Source organism: Coregonus clupeaformis, chromosome 4, assembly GCF_020615455.1.
Source record: "Coregonus clupeaformis isolate EN_2021a chromosome 4, ASM2061545v1, whole genome shotgun sequence".
Lineage (NCBI taxonomy): Eukaryota > Metazoa > Chordata > Actinopteri > Salmoniformes > Salmonidae > Coregonus > Coregonus clupeaformis.
Genome location: NC_059195.1, coordinates 17,460,489 through 17,474,680, shown reverse-complemented (window position 1 = coordinate 17,474,680; position 14,192 = coordinate 17,460,489). Strand labels below are relative to the sequence as shown.

At 46.7% G+C, this 14,192-nt stretch overlaps 1 protein-coding gene across 3 annotated transcripts in view; it reads left to right on the top strand.

Moving 5' to 3' along the window:
- The window catches only part of b3galt1b (UDP-Gal:betaGlcNAc beta 1,3-galactosyltransferase, polypeptide 1b), a 162,302-nt gene that overhangs the window by 142,921 nt on the left and 5,189 nt on the right, over positions 1–14,192 (top strand). The window contains exon 2 of one of the 3 annotated variants that reach the window (XR_006657842.1): positions 824–863. The exons of the other annotated variants lie outside the window; for them this stretch is intronic. The gene's annotated coding sequence lies outside the window, so the exon portion shown is untranslated. Of the gene's footprint in view, positions 1–823; positions 864–14,192 lie in introns of those variants that run through there. 3 annotated transcript variants of the gene reach the window in all.

The following is a 14,192-nucleotide window of genomic DNA, read 5'->3' as shown; positions in this document are numbered from 1 at the left end:
GACCACATGACCTTCTCCCATTCCTCCTCTGGATCATCCAGATGGTCATTGGCAAACTTCAGACGGGCCTGGACATGCACTGGCTTGAGCAGGGGGACCTTGCGTGCGCTGCAGGATTTTAATCCATGACGGCGTAGTGTGTTACTAATGGTTTTCTTTGAGACTGTGGTCCCAGCTCTCTTCAGGTCATTGACCAGGTCCTGACGTGTAGTTCTGGGCTGATCCCTCACCTTCCTCATGATCATTGATGCCCCACGAGGTAAGATCTTGCATGGAGCCCCAGACCGAGGGTGATTGACCGTCATCTTGAATTTCTTCCATTTTCTAATAATTGCGCCAACAGTTGTTGCCTTCTCATCAAGCTGCTTGCCTATTGTCCTGTAGCCCATCCCAGCTTTGTGCAGGTCTACAATTTTATCCCTGATGTCCTTACACAGCTCTCTGGTCTTGGACATTGTGGAGAGGTTGGAGTCTGTTTGATTGAGTGTGTGGACAGGCGTCTTTTATACAGGTAACGAGTTCAAACAGGTGCAGTTAATACAGGTAATGAGTGGAGAACAGGAGGGCTTCTTAAAGAAAAACTAACAGGTCTGTGAGAGCCGGAATTCTTACTGGTTGGTAGGTGATCAAATACTTAATGTGATGCAATAAAATGCAAATTAATTATTAAAAAATCATACAATGTGATTTTCTGGATTTTTGTTTTAGATTCCGTCTCTCACAGTTGAAGTGTACCTATGATAAAAATTACAGACCTGTAACGATCCCGGCAGTCTGAGTCGGGTCCTGTCTGGTGACTAGTTTTTCTGTTCGTGATCTCCAGTTTCCCGAGGGTTCGGGAACGCTCCGGGGAGCTCTCTTGATTTCCGCACCTGCATCCCATCAGCAATCTGCACACCTGGTCCTGATCATCACCCTTCTTAGGCTCTGGCCTAACATCCAGTCCCTGCCGGATCGTTAGCCATGAACAGTAGGTTTACCAGAGTATCAGTTTTAGAGCCTAGCGTTAGTTTTGTTGTTTTTGCACCTTGTTGGTTGGTTGCTTACTTACCCCCGTTTTGTTCCATCTGCAGTCACCCGTCCGGAACCTTCATCCAACCTCTGCCTGGTGGTCGGCGGCTGCCGACCCAGGATGGGATCAACCACTGCACCCCCAACAACTAATCAACGCCGCCCGCTCTGTTCCCTGGATTATTCCACATCACTCTTGAATTTGTAATAAACACTCACCTTCGTTTCTACTTACCTTGTCCTGGTCTGCTTCTGGGTTCTGGCTTAGCAACTCGTGACAAGACCTCTACATGTTTTGTAAGTAGGAAAACCTGCAAAATCGGCAGTGTATCAAATACTTGTTCTCCCCACTGTATATGTTGGCTAGGCCTTCTATAAGTCAATAAATTCACCTTATTAGCGTCAAATAAATATACTATAGGATATGCAGGCCGTGGTCGGGTCCATTTGGTTCTACGTTCTCAGGTATTCGGGTTTGGGTGGACCCGTGAAGACCTCTAGTGCATGGAGGGGGCAAACAGAGAGATCATCATGTTACCCAGAGGTGTAGTGTAATATGAAACAGTGGAACATGGAGCTAGATGTCATTTTAAGATTATACATATTTTTCGAGATGTCCATGTACACTCAAGAAAACATAAACCACTACATGCTCTATTGATCCCCTTAAACTTCACGTTTTTCCAAAGTTTGATGACAAATAACCTACCGTCCAGTCCATTGTCAGAACGTACAGTACACTGACAGATACACAAAGATAAAACTACCGTCAAATTGCAGCTCAAAGCACCACCAATAGCTTGCCAGCACAGTCAGCTGTGTCACTTTCTTCAGAACCACATTCAGCTCTCTGACAAAATGTATTCCACACCAAAGCCATTTATCTCACCAGGAACAATAGATTTCACAAGGTCTGTCTATATTGGAACATTTGTAGACTGTGATGGAATAGGCTGTGGAATAAGTTCTACAGGCACTTGTTTGTGATTTGATAGTATGGCTGCAATAGGAAGTTTAGGATCCTGGTTTCCTATCTCGCTAAATTCATTTGGAATGCCTCTAGTACTGTTCATAAAATGTGGTTAGGTTTTAATGATAGTTGCATGAAAACTTTTAGCCCTCTGTACAGTGAGGGAAAAAATTATTTGATCCCCTTCTGATTTTGTACGTTTGCCCACTAACAAAGAAATGATCAGTCTATCATTTTAATGGTAGGTTTATTTGAACAGTGAGAGACAGAATAACAAAAACAAAATCCAGAAAAAACGCATGTCAAAAATTGTATGAATTGATTAGCATTTTAATGAGGGAAATAAGTATTTGACCCCTCTGCAAAACATGACTTAGTACTTGGTAGCAAAACCCTTGTTGGCAATCACAGAGGTCAGACGTTTCTTGTAGTTGGCCACCAGGTTTGCACACATCTCAGGAGGGATTTTGTCCCACTCCTCTTTGCAGATCTTCTCCAAGTCATTACGGTTTCGAGGCTGACGTTTGGCAACTCAAACCTTCAGCTCCCTCCACAGATTTTCTATGGGATTAAGGTCTGGAGACTGGCTAGGCCACTCCAGGACCTTAATGTGCTTCTTCTTGAGCCACTCCTTTGTTGCCTTGGCCGTGTGTTTTGGGTCATTGTCATGCTGGAATACCCATCCACGACCAATGTTCAATGCCCTGGCTGAGGGAAGGAGGTTCTCACCCAAGATTTGACGGTACATGGCCCCGTCCATCGTCCCTTTGATGCGGTGAAGTTGTCCTTTCCCCTTAGCAGAAAAACACCCCCAAAGCATAATGTTTCCACCTCCATGTTTGACGGTGGGGATGGTGTTCTTGGGGTCATAGGCAGCATTCCTCCTCCTCCAAACACGGCGAGTTGAGTTGATGCCAAAGAGCTCCATTTTGGTCTCATCTGACCACAACACTTTCACCCAGTTCTCCTCTGAATCATTCAGATGTTCATTGGCAAACTTCAGACGGGCATGTATATGTGCTTTCTTGAGCAGGGGGACCTTGCGGGCACTGCAGGATTTCAGTCCTTCATGGCGTAGTGTGTTACCAATTGTTTTCTTGGTGACTATGGTCCCAGCTGCCTTGAGATCATTGACAAGATCCTCCCGTGTAGTTCTGGGCTGATTCCTCACCGTTCTCATGATCATTGCAACTCCACGAGGTGAGATCTTGCATGGAGCCCCAGGCCGAGGGAGATTGACAGTTATTTTGTGTTTCTTCCATTTGCGAATAATCGCACCAACTGTTGCCACCTTCTCACCAAGCTGCTTGGCGATGGTCTTGTAGCCCATCCCAGCCTTGTGTAGGTCTACAATCTTGTCCCTGACATCCTTGGAGAGCTCTTTGATCTTGGCCATGGTGGAGAGTTTGGAATCTGATTGATTGATTGCTTCTGTGGACAGGTGTCTTTTATACAGGTAACAAACTGAGATTAGGAGCACTCCCTTTAAGAGTGTGCTCCTAATCTCAGCTCGTTACCTGTATAAAAGACACCTGAGAGCCAGAAATCTTTCTGATTGAGAGGGGGTCAAATACTTATTTCCCTCATTAAAATGCAAATCAATTTATAACATTTTTGACATGCATTTTTCTGGATTTTGTTGTTGTTATTCTGTCTCTCACTGTTCAAATAAACCTACCATTAAAATTATAGACTGATCATTTCTTTGTCAGTGGGCAAATGTACAAAATCAGCAGGGGATCAAATACTTTTTTCCCTCACTGTATACATATATTGTTGCATTCTTCTTCTTTGATGACTAAGATAACAAATGACTGCACCATTGTGGGGGAAAGCACAGTATTTTTTAAAACCTCCAGCTTTGGGCTGGATTTGTCAATGTGTAGTTCATACTGTACATGAATAATCTATGAGCAGAATTACTGTTTACCTCAATTAGCCACGAAATCCCTAGTTTGAAAGTGACTGTTTTCTTGAAGCTCTGCCGCGCCATGTTCCCTACATTTCCCCCCACATGGGCCAGCCCCTAGCAATTCGAGTTCTAGCCAATGAGCTTTAGCACCTGGCATTTGAGTGAAAGCTAGCAAGAGGCCTGCCCAGCATTATACAATGAGGTTGCAGGACGGGCCCAACGGCTCAGTGGACACAGCAGAGAGAGCAAGAGAGAGCAATGACATTGTGCACATACAGTGCATCAGGAAAGTATTCAGACCCCTTGACTTTTTCCACATTTTGTTACGTTACAGCCTTATTCTAAAATGGATTAAAAACAAAAACAGGTTTTTTGATTTTTTTGCAAAAAAAACGGAAATATAACATTTACATAAGTTTTCATACCCTTTAATCAGTACTTTGTTGAAGCACCTTTGGCAGCAATTACAGCCTCGAGTCTTCTTGGTTATGATGCTACAAGCTTGGCACACCTGTATTTGGGGATCTTCTCTGCAGATCCTCTAAAGCTCTGTCAGGTTGGATTGGGAGCGTCGCTGCACAGCTATTGTCAGGTCTCTCCAGAGATGTTCGATCGGGTTCAAGTCCGGGCTCTGGCTGGGCTGCTCAAGGACATTAAGAGACTTGTCCTGAAGCCACTCCTGCATTGTCTTGGCTGTGTGTTTATGGTTGTTGTCCTGTTGGAAGGTGAACCTTCACCCTAGTCTGAGGTCCTGAGTGCTCTGGAGCAGGTTTTCATCAAGGATCTCTCTGTACTTTGCTCTATTCATCTTTCCCTCGATACTGACTAGTCTCTGAGTCCCTGCCGCTGAAAAACATCCCCACAGCATGATGCTGCCACCACCATGCTTCACCATAGGGATGGTGTCAGGTTTCCTCCAGACGTGATGCTTGGCATTCAGGCCAAAGTGTTCAATCTTGGTTTCATCAGACCAGAGAATCTATTTTGTCATTTTCTGAGAGTCCTTTACGTGCCTTTTGGCAAACTCCAAGCGGTCTGTCATGTGCCTTTTACTGAGGAGTGGCTTCCGTCTGGCCACTCTACCATAAAGGCCTGATTGGTGGAGTGCTGCAGAGATGGTTGTCCTTCTGGAAGGTTCTCCCATCTCCACAGAGGAACTCTGGAGCTTGGTCACCTCCCTGACCAAGGCCCTTCTCCCCCAATTGCTCAGTTTGGCCGGGCAGCCAGCTCTAGGAGGAGTCTTGGTGATGGAGGCCACTGTGTTCTTGGGGACCTTCAATGCTGTAGTAATTTTTTGGTACCCTTCCCCAGATCTGTGCCTCGACATAATCCTGTCTCGGTGCTCTACGGACAATTCCTTCGACCTCATGGCTTGGTTTTTACTCTGACATGCACTGTCAACTGTTGGACCTTATATAGACAGGTGTGTGCCTTTCCAAATCATGTTCAATCAATTGAATTTACCACAGGTGGACTCCAATCAAGTTGTAGAAACATCTCAAGGATGATCAATGGAAACAGGATGCACCTGAGCTCAATTTCGAGTCACATAGCAAAGGGTCTGAATACTTATGTAAATAAGGTATTTCTGTTTTTTATTTTGAATAAATTTGCTAATATTTCAAGAAACTTGTTTTCGCTTTGTCATTATGGGGCAATTTTCGGGGACCACTTTTGGCTTGTGAGCCCTACTTTCAGAACTACTGGCTAAAAAGCATACAAAAGTACCAGAGAATCTCTTTAAAACACACCACATGCTGTGCTGCACCATGTCAACTTCCATATAGTTTTTCTCACATCTTTTCTCTGCCAGGCTGTCTCGCTATCAGTATTTCATACCAGTATTCATCCAATTATGTGTTATCATGAGAAAACACAGAGCCATGTCTCAGTCCAGTAGTCTTATCAACACAATTTATATTCGACATTCTGAAGAGAAATTATAAATACTGTAGGAATCCAACCCTGAGAAAGACCTTCATACATTGTGTTACGTCAGGAGAGCTGTATCATGTTTTGAAAATGTAAAGCAACAGCCAGGCTCACAGGGAATTATGATACACAATATTAGAATGGGGGATAGAGGAATAGCTGAAAAACATACTCATGAAAACCGGTGCTGTATATAATTTACAGTCTTGTTCGATTGACAAAGTACTTGGAATAGTCTTTCAAGTTAAGGAAAAGTAGTTTCTGTAGGTCCATTGAAAAAAGTGATTGTGAGAAGAAGGGTGGTCAAGAAAGATTTGGGTGTAACCTTTCCCTGTAATGTGTGGATCAGTTAATAGAATCTGGCACCTATTAGGCCAGAGACGTGGTTATTGCAAAAACATTTGAAAGTTGTGTCCATAAATCTGCATGGGGCTATAAATCAAGTAATTTCTTGTTGTGTACAAAGGACTATATAATAGCCCTTTTTACAAACCAGTGTTCAAAACACTCCACCTGCAGCCTGGGAGAAAGGCATGTCACTTTGTGATGAATGGTTGCCTTTGTATTGCGCTCCTAACACAGATTTGCCCCTTGTTATAAAATAAATCATGAACATTGAGTCTATTTTCATTGCTTTGACTAATTATTTCACAATTTTTCTACAATCCCCAAGGTTTGATAGGTTGCTTTCCCTCTGTTTCTTTATGCGTCTGTGAGGTGTAGTCCAGTTCAATATAATTAAAGCGCCTGCAGCAATGTGTGTGTCTGTGTCTTAACAGGAAAGAGATAAGGTCAGTTGTCTTTTTCTTATAGTGTCCTCTCTGACAGACAGTCAGCCACCTGGTCCAGTCATATAGCAGACATTATGATTGGCTCTCTGCATGACATCCAGCATTATGGAGATAGTTGGAGTAATAAGGTCTGGCTGGCTGCCCAGGGGGCTGCAACACGCTACAGTAATCTAAACAGAGACTAATACACTGACACAGACCTGACAAACATAGAGCAGCAGAAAACATACAAATGCATACAAACAGGGGAAAATGCAATGCCAGAGAATCTACTATACAAGCCTTTCTGTTATTAGTTTTTTTGAACTCCCTGCAAAGTCGTATTGATGCCTGTTATGGTGATGGAAGCAAAATTGTCCAGGTTTTATTGGATGACATGAAATGCTATGATGAAAAACCCTGTTAAGAAATCTAGAATGAGATGACACAGACTCTGATCCACCAGTAGATCTGTCTGGCTCAGGTCTGGTTGAATAAATACTATTACCACTGGAATTGGCATACATTTTGCTAGGTTTTCACAGTACAGTAAGTTCTTCCATGGTCATTTCCCGAAAAATGCTGTTAAGGCACATTTACTTATTTTTTCCATTATGTCCCCATCTCCAAAAACTTAGAGTCTATGACTGAGCTATGAATGTAAAATAGCAACCTTTTATTGCCACTTTACTTAATCAACTTAAAATGGCAATGTGTCACCGGTAGGCATTGCTTAGTGAAGTGCACTGGCGCTGGAACACAAAATTACACTGTAGGACTGTTAAAGTGAGTCTTTAAGAGCTGTTCAGATCATTCTGTCTAAGTGCTGCTGGGTATTCTCTCTCTCTCTCTCTCTCTCTCTCTCTCTCTCTCTCTCTCTCTCTCTCTCTCTCAGCTTCATGCTCCCTAGGTTACCCCCTTTTTGCTGTTGACTTCAGCATGCTGCCATGGCAACTAAAAGCCTCTGTCTCTCAATCAAGCTGGATTTGATTTTAGAAATTCTAAATGTGGATAGATCCCTTCAATTGTAGAAATGATGTGTGTATTCAAAAACACTCTATCATGGCTAATATTATGAACACAATGTAATTTGCCTGCTGAGTACCTGTATCGTGCTTGGAAGTTGCCATGAGTATGGGCTACAGTCACTCAGGCTCTCTACATCTGCTGGCAAGGAGCTATTTCATGGCTGGACTACTAATGCTACCCTGCACAGTTCAGCCTGAGATGCATTGGATATTACTCTCATTGAATTAGGTCTAGCATTGCACATTGTAGCGCCATCTTACTGTAACCAAGCACATCTATCAGTGAATTATTAACTAATTGAAAAGACAATAGTTTTGCTGTTGCAACAAATCACTGACAGCAGAATCAGGGACAATTTAATGTAAGATTTTAATGCACAGGGGCCAAATGTAGCTGGGAATTCATGAAACATAACTTTAAAAAGGGTTCAGTGCATGCATGTGTGTCGGGGAGCATTGCAGGCAGATCTTTGCGTTAACTTTTCAGGTCGACGAGAGATGAGGTGTACTTATTCTATGTTTTATAGCCTACTGGCCAAGAAATAATGGAATTTACAGGCTGAAAATAATCGGGGCCGTAACACATTAAAGAAAATCAATTACAGGTCAACATCTAAATATTGCTCCCAGTGTTGATCAAAGCTCAGAACGCTTATATTCTTGATCTGGCTAATCGCCCCTGCCTCTTTGCGAACGAGTGGAATCATGAACAGTGGTTTGTTTGTTATGTTCGCCTGCGTCCCCTGGATTTGCCTCCCACGTGCCCTTTTAGCAGCACATTCACCACTCTCTCAAATGGCTAATTCCTCCGTCTCGCGGCACAGGCTGAGGGCCTGAGACGTGAAACAAACTACCCATCGGCTCAAGTAGAAACGCTGCTGACAGTGTGTTTGCAAGATTACGTACAAAAGGCAATTTTAAAACCGTCCCGCGACTCCTGTCGTGTCTACAGACATCCCCCAAACAAACAAAAAACTACTCTCGGAGAACGAGCACACAACTGGTAATACAATAGATACATCGAAAAATCATGGTCATTAATATGGAGTTGGTCCCCCCTTTGCTGCTATAACAGCCTCCACTCTTCTGAGAAGGCTTTCCACTAGATGTTGGAACATTGTTGCGGGGACTTGAAACAGGAAAGGGCCTTCCCCAAACTGTTGCCACAAAGTTGGAAGCACAGAATCGTCTAAAATGTCATTGTACCCTGTAGCGTTAAGCTTTCCCTTCACTGGAACTAAGGGGCCTAGCCCGAACCATGAAAAACAGCTCCAGAATATTATTCCTCCTCCACCAAACTGTACAGTTGGCAATATGCAATGGGGCAGGTAGCGTTCTCCTGGCAGCCGCCAAAGCCAGATTAGTCCGTCAGACTGCCAGATGGTGAAGCGTGATTCATCACTCCAGAGAACGCGTTTCCACTGCTCCAGAGTCCAATGGCGGCGAGCATTACACCACTCCAGCCAACGCTTGGCATTGCACATGGTGATCTTAGGCTTGTGTGTGGCTGTTCGGCCATGGAAACCCATTACATGAAGCTCCCAACAAACAGTTATTGTGCTGACGTTGCTTCCAGAGGACGTTTGGAACTCGGTAGTGAGTGTTGCAACTGAGGACAGTCAATTTTTACACGCTACGCGTGTCAGCTCTCAACAGTCCTACTCTGTGAGCTTGTGTGGTCTACCACATTGCAGTTGAGCTGTTGTTGCTCTTAGATGTTTCCACTTCACAATAACAGTACTTATAGTTGCCCGAGGCAGCTCTAGCAGGGCAGAAATTTGACGAACTGACTTGTTGGAAAGGTGGCATCCTATGACGGTGCCACGTTGAAAGTCACTGACCCCTTCAGTAAGGCCATTCTACTGCCAATATTTGTCTATGGAGATTGCATGGCTGTGTGCTCAATTTTATACACCTGTCAGCAACAGGTGTGGCTGAAAAAGCCAAATCCACTAATTTGAAGGAGTGTCCATATCCTTTTGTATATATAATGTATGTCAGTCAGGTGGCTAGCTGCCAGCAGACTTCGATTGCATTAACGTTGAAGGGCTCTGGCTAGTATTAGGCTACTCAGCCAGCAAGAAGGATGAAGTAAGAAGCTAACGTTATACAGAGCCTACCTCAGCAGGAGCAAAAAATTGGCTACTAAGTTCTCATAATAACTTTGCATTACAGAGAGTAGGCTAGTGAGAGACAGTGATGTGGCGGTAAGTGGTGAGACTGAGGCAGGCTGCAATGCATGCAGGAGGAAGCAGAGATTCAGAAAATCAACCTGCAATAGAGCATGCTTGGAAATATGATAATGATGGGCGTGGTTTTGAGTGGTTTTGAGCAAAGATACATTCGTAATTTTACTCAACAAGCTTGTTCAAATTCAGCTCACTTCGAGCCGAGTTTGTTGAGTAACAAACGTTAACACATTAGCTCAAATTCTTGTCCTTTTGAAGTCCACTCAACTCGCAGAATAACGCTGAGTAAGCAATTGGTTAAGTTGGCTTTTTAACAGTGTAGGCCACTTTTTGAAATGAATTAGATGTATTTAATGTAAACAGGCTGAAGAACTCAGTTAATAGAATAGTGTCTCCACAGAGAAATAACACATTTGGAACACATTGAGAGTGCCTTAGACTGATGCTTTGCTACTGCTAGCTTTCTCAATCTCAAGAAAATCGTGAGCAGACAACTAGACAATAGGAAATCAGGGGGAGAGAGGGAGATTCAGAGTGTATTTTTCACAGTGAAAGAAGAGAATGAGAAATGATTTAGGGGAAAGAATGGAGGTACAGTAATGACTGTGTGATTGAGGTATAGTGAGGATAAGGCTTTGAGATTGAAGGGGTTTTCTGACGGTAATGGCTGCCAAAAAGGAAATATGTACTGTCTGGGGTTCTACCAGTGGTGAGACCAATTAAAAACAATTTGTCTGAAACAGACAAGGAGTATATTGAAGAGTACAGCATGCACAGTACATTATATGTGAACACACTCCATCCACTGGTTTTAATCACCATCACTATCTACTGATATGAATCACAAGAGGCTAAAGTTAACTCTAAAATAATTAAAATAAGTTTGGAATGTTTTTACAGTACTTGATCATTATGTAAAACAAAAGTTGTTCCTAAAGCTTTGTCACGATCGTCAGAGTGAGTGGACCAAGGCGCAGCGTGATGAACGAACATACTTTATTTAAAGAGAGTAAACACTCGAACAAAACAATAAACGATACCGTGACGTCCAAAGGTTAAACACAACAACACGGCATAACCCAAAAGGAACAAACCAACTGGAACAAGATCCCACAACTATTGTGGGAAAACAGCCTGTATAAATATGGCTCCCAATCAGAGACAACCAGCAACAGCTGACACTCGTTGCCTCTGATTGGGAACCACTCTGGCCAACACAGAAATACAAAACTAGAATCCCGACATAGAAACACAACACATAGAATATACACACCCTGGCTCAACATATAGAGTCCCAGAGCCAGGGTGTGACAGTACCCCCCCCTAAAGGCGCGGACTGTGACCGCGCCTCAACATAGACCAAACAGGGGAGGGCTGGGTGGGCATTCCTCCTCGGAGGCGGTTCCGGCTCCGGGCTTGCCCACCACCCTCCAATCATCCCCCCGTAGCGCCCCTGGTCCGGTCTGGCCCCGCTGGCTGGAGCTGGACTGGGCATCGTAGGAGCGGATTGCTTAAGCTCCGGTGTGGAGCAGCTGACCGGTGCCTGACCCAGGCACGGGTTGTGCCGGACTGACGACGCGCACCCCTGGCTTGGTGCGTGGAGCAGGAACGGGCCGGACCGGGCTGACGATGCGCACCCCTGGCTTGGTGCGTGGAGCAGCAACGGGCCGGACCGGGCTGACGATGCGCACCCCTGGCTTGGTGCGTGGAGCAGGAACGGGCCGGACTGGGCTGACGATGCGCACCCCTGGCTAGGTGCGTGGAGCAGGAACGGGCCGAACCGGGCTGACGATGCGCACCCCTGGCTTGGTGCGTGGAGCAGGAACGGGCCGGACCGGGCTGACGATGCGCACCCCAGGCTTGGTGCGTGGAGCAGGAACGGGCCGGACCGGGCTGACGATGCGCACCCCTGCCTTGGTGCGTGGAGCAGGAACGGGCCGGACCGGGCTGACGATGCGCACCCCTGGCTTGGTGCGTGGAGCAGGAACGGGCCGGACCGGGCTGACGACTCGCACCCCTGGCTTGGTGCGTGGAGCAGGAACGGGCCGGACCGGGCTGACGACTCGCACCCCTGGCTTGGTGCGTGGAGCAGGAACGGGCCGGACCGGGCTGACGACTCGCACCCCTGGCTTGGTGCGTGGAGCAGGAACGGGCCGGACCGGGCTGACGATGCGCACCCCTGGCTTGGTGCGAGGAGCAGGAACAGGCCGGACCGGGCTGGCGACGCACACCGTAGGCTTGGTGCGAGTGGCAGGAACAGGCCGGGCCGGGCTGGCGACGCGCACCGTAGGCTTGGTGCGGGGAGCAGGAACAGGCCGGGCCGGGCTGGCGACGCGCACCGTAGGCTTGGTGCTTGGAGCAGGAACAGGCCGGGCCGGGCTGGCGACGCGCACCGTAGGCTTTGTGCGAGTGGCAGGAACAGGCCGGGCCGGGCTGGCGACGCACACCGTAGGCTTGGTGCGAGGAGCAGGAACAGGCCGGGCCGGGCTGGCGACGCGCACCGTAGGCTTGGTGCGAGTGGCAGGAACAGGCCGGGCCGGGCTGGCGATGCGCACCGTAGGCTTGGTGCGGGAGCAGGAACAGGCCGGGCCGGGCTGGCGACGCGCACCCCTGGCTTGGTGCGTGGAGCAGGAACAGGCCGGGCCGGGCTGGCGACGCGCACCGTAGGCTTGGTGCGAGTGGCAGGAACAGGCCGGGCCGGGCTGGCGACGCGCACCGTAGGCTTGGTGCGAAGGACAGGAACAGGCCGGGCCGGGCTGGCGACGCGAACCGTAGGCTTGGTGCGAGGAACAGGAACAGGCCAGACCGTACTGGGAACACACACCACTGGCCTTAAACGGGGATCAGGAACGGGCCGGACCGGACTGGCAATACACCTCAGTACCTCTCGCCGTGCCTCTACAACTTCCTTCCCTCCTCTCACCAATGGCTCCCGTAACCCGGTGGCCTTCTCTCCTCGTCTCCCATTTCGCCCTGTGGCAGCCTCCTGCTGCCCAGTCGCCCATGCCGTGTGCCCCCCCCTAAAAATTGTCTGGGGTTGCCTCTCGTCCGTCCGACGACGACACTGTTGACGCCGTTGCTCCTCTCTCGCCAGGGCCTTAATCTTAGCCCATGGCCCTTTGCCCCCGAGCATGTCCTCCCAGAACCACGATTTGCCCACCTGGGCCATCGCCAACCTCTCCAGCTCCTTTCCCGGCGCTTCCTCCCATGTCCAGGCTGCCTGCTCCTGGACACGCTGCTTGGTCCTGGTATGGTGGGATCTTCTGTCACGATCGTCAGAGTGAGTGGACCAAGGCGCAGCGTGATGAACGAACATACTTTATTTAAAGAGAGTAAACACTTGAACAAAACAATAAACGATACCGTGACGTCCAAAGGTTAAACACAACAACACGGAATAACCCAAAAGGAACAAACCAACTGGAACAAGATCCCACAACTATTGTGGGAAAACAGCCTGTATAAATATGGCTCCCAATCAGAGACAACCAGCAACAGCTGACACTCGTTGCCTCTGATTGGGAACCACTCTGGCCAACACAGAAATACAAAACTAGAATCCCGACATAGAAACACAACACATAGAATATACACACCCTGGCTCAACATATAGAGTCCCAGAGCCAGGGTGTGACAAGCTTTTGTACTTTCTACATGGAATTGGTTCTTTTACAGTTTGAAACCAGTTGAAACCAGTTTTTGACGGACTTGCTTTAATATAATAAAATATATTTTTCATTGTGTGATAAAGCTGTTGATTCCCGTGCCTATGGTAGAATACTGCACTACTGTGCCGCACACCAACGACTGTAAGGGAGCACACCACAATCTCACCATCTTCCACTTATGCCTTAGCTATATGTCATGAGGCTCACAGACAGATTTTATCCAGGTGGTATCTGAGATCCAGGTGGTACTGGTACTCCCTGTATACAGCTCCATTCTCGTGTATTTTATTTTATTCCTCATGTTGCTATTTTAAATCTGCATTGTTGGGAAGGGCTTGTGAGAAAGCATTTCACGGTAAAGTCTACACCAGTTCAATTCGGCGCATGTGACAAATAAGTTTTGATTTGATTTGAGACTTTAATTTAGTCAGGTCAATGTGTTTGTCTGATGGCTGGACTTTGTCTCTGTTTATAGGTAGAGATATGTCAAGATGTTATCAGAATACAGGTTTTCACCCATCACACAGGCTTGGATTTGCCTGAATGAAACCAACCTGTGACCAACCTGGGGTTCTAAAGCATTGATTATGCCTTGATATGCTATCACCTATGATGCCCGGTGTGGGTTGGAAAGAATATCACAAATGTAAGAAAATCCCCTTATGCGCTATAGTACCAACCACCTGTTCTAATGCATAGATACAAAAGGACA